Source organism: Macrobrachium nipponense, chromosome 45, assembly GCF_015104395.2.
Source record: "Macrobrachium nipponense isolate FS-2020 chromosome 45, ASM1510439v2, whole genome shotgun sequence".
In the NCBI taxonomy this organism is placed as follows: domain Eukaryota; kingdom Metazoa; phylum Arthropoda; class Malacostraca; order Decapoda; family Palaemonidae; genus Macrobrachium; species Macrobrachium nipponense.
Window position 1 is genome coordinate 161,452 of NC_061105.1, and position 3,424 is coordinate 164,875.

Consider the following 3,424-nt stretch of genomic DNA (forward strand, 5'->3'; position numbering starts at 1 on the left):
GATGAAATGTTGACCTTAGACGTTTGCTTTCTCAGTGTCTAGTTTTTAAAACTGCCACCGACACAGGACTCGGATTTCGGAGCCGCTTCTTGAAGATCCAAGGAACGCATTCGGTTGCTGGCTCGGCTCCGATGGATTCTCCTTCTTCTTCTTCGCTGCTGGTGTGGTGAGAGAGAGAGTCTCCGGCCGCTCCTGAAGCCGGAGCTGCGGCTTCACTTGTCCTTCAGGAGGAGGAGGAGGTGAGGATCTACGACGCCTCCTCTCGGCCTCAGAGGAATGCTTGGAACGGAAATTTTTTTTCTTCACTTCTTAACCTCCCACGAAGTCTTAAGTTTTTCATTTTCCAGTTCAGTTTTCAGTCAGTAATAAAAATATAATCATAATAATGATAAATTTTACTTCTTCACTTCTTCACCTTCGAAATCATAAGTCCCAAATTCATGTCAATAATAAGAATAAATGAATAACTAATAATAACTAATAATAACTAATAATAAATAATAATCGAAATTCTATTTAGAAGATTTAAAACATCACCTAACCTGGTGTCAGTTGATAATGATAATATTTATAGTTTTATCATTAGTTTACACACACAGACACACATATATATATTTAGTATACATATATATATATATATATATATATATATATATATATATATAATATATATATATATATATATATATATATATAACATATATATATATATAACATATTATATATATATATATATATATATAATATATATATATATATATATCTATATATATATATATATATATATAACATATCTATAATATATATATTATATATATATATATATATATATATATATATATAATATATATATATATATATATATATATATCTATATATATATATAAGCGAATACCACGGGAAATGATAGTCAGGAATCCAAGCGCTTTTCGTCTTTATTCAGACATCGTCTGAATAAAGACGAAAGCGCTTGGATTCCTGACTATTTCATTTCCCGTGGTATTCGCTTATTTATGAAGTCACGTCCATCTACTGTGATTTTTTAAGCATATATATATATATTTACATATATAATATATATATATGTAAATATATATGTAAATATATACATATATATATTATATATATATATATATATATATATATATATATACATATACATATATATATATATATATATATATATATATATATAATATATATATACTATATATATATATATATATATATATATATATATATATATATATATAAAATAAATGCTTCCAGGTGATACGGAACTTGACCCTTGAATAGAATCCCATTGATTTTGACAACCTTGGCAGCCAGGCACTTCAGGCTTAGCTTTTTCTGAGTAAAAAGTATGATCTATGCAACACCTATACTCGGTTTTTTTCCTTCTGTCCCACCCGCCTGTGCTGTTTGCGTATGATAACATTGCGTCCCGGGCTTTAGATAGTTACATTCAGCTTACACTCAACAATGATAATAATATCCTATTTCGAATAATAATAATATCCTATTTCGAATATTAACGGTGTAATTCGCATACAGTAACTTATTAAAACACTTTTCAGTTGCAAATGTCCACCCAGATATCCTTTTATTTACATAAAACTTAGACATAGCATCACTATTTAAAGCCCTGGATGCAGTTACCATGCGCAACCACCACAGGCGGATGGACAGATGGAAAAAAAACAGAGTATAGAGGCAAGTAACATGACTCAGTAGAATTTATCATGTGCGAAATGACTGAAACTTCATACATTATCTTTAATGTCAGAATATTTTTTATTTTCCAGAGAGCAATTCCATGCAACTACATAATCACTGAGTTACTTCTTCCCCTGACAACGGATTGAAATGGAAAAGATGTTTTAAACAGCACTTATACCTCACAATGAACCAAGAAATCTAGTTTTTCAATATAACAAATATAGTATATTCTAAAGAATAAACTGTTACTATTGTGTTAGTACTACCATATCCTTCCTAATATCTAGAGCCTGAAACAGTTCTCCATTTAGCGAGAGGATGTCAGCCAAGAACTGGCTAATCTTTTATGTAATTTCTTCCTGTATTGTGTACCATACTGTTGGAGATTGAACCTAAACATGCAAGTAAACTTGCTAACCGCTGTAACTACGCATGAAACTTACCTGTGGTTGCAGAATCAAATGGTGTAGCTCCCATCTGGTTAACAGTATCCATTCGGTACACCTATAATAATATTCCGCGGCGGCCTAGACTATGGCAGTTGCGGTTTTCTATGCAGTTTTACCTCCTGAACAAGAATTTTAAATAATATTTATTCGGACGACTTTAATTAACCCCCAGGGGCCAGTACTAAACACGGTGAAATACATTGGACGCCCCAATACCTAGTGGATGTCGTATCCGCGGTTACGTTCCTTGAAGTCCGTGCGGAACTATTCTGTAGAATTACCCTCCATTCTCTACCAATGCCATGATTATAATTGTAGTCAAGAAATCACTGAAAAAAAGAAATTTAAAAAAATTCTACATTAACCCTTACTGGATGGGCTAAACATACATTAGGAATATGTATTCCTAGACCAGGCAAATTTGAATGTTGACCAATTTAAACAATAAAAAACAAAAACAAGAAACATCTTTAGAAAGAAAATAAGCAAATGCACAAATGAACCTTAACACTGACAGGTTTTTGATAAGGAACTATAAGGTGCAATGGAGTGTTCCTGTTATTGTCCATACTGTTGGCATCAGCCCCACACGCTATTAGAAGCTTCGTTGTAGTGGCACAAGGGCATTTGAAAACCAAATATGATTAATATCAATAGTAATAATAAAGGTATATATACATATATAAATATATATATTTATATATATATATATATATATATCTATATATATTATATATTATATATATATTAGGGCCGTTGCCTCGTATAATAAGGCGCCCTATGAGGTAATGTTAGACTTGCGATAATCTTACGCTAAGTCGGTTGGTATTGCACTTCCATATTCATTGGAGTGTCTTGGGGTTTGTAGATCACTTACGAAGTCGGTATTATCTTCTTGGTTATGACGACGATGTGTTAAACTCATGATGATTTCTTTCTGATGTGAGGTTCTTAGTAGAAAACACGAAGTATAAAAATACTTATATTCTCTGATATTACATAGTGAAGATCAAGTAGGATTGTACAGGTCTTCCAATGACGATAGCTTGATCGCTTCTGCCAATGATGATGGCTAATTCTATTCTCTCTACATGATAAAGCTTAGGTAAAGAGATACAGGTCTGCCAATGATGATGGCTAACTCTATTCTGCCTACCATCTCGGTTACAAGTCATAAAGGAGCAGACAGTAGCTCGAACATATGAACATACATACAAAATGAGACACATTACTAATCACGTAGGCCATGAATTATA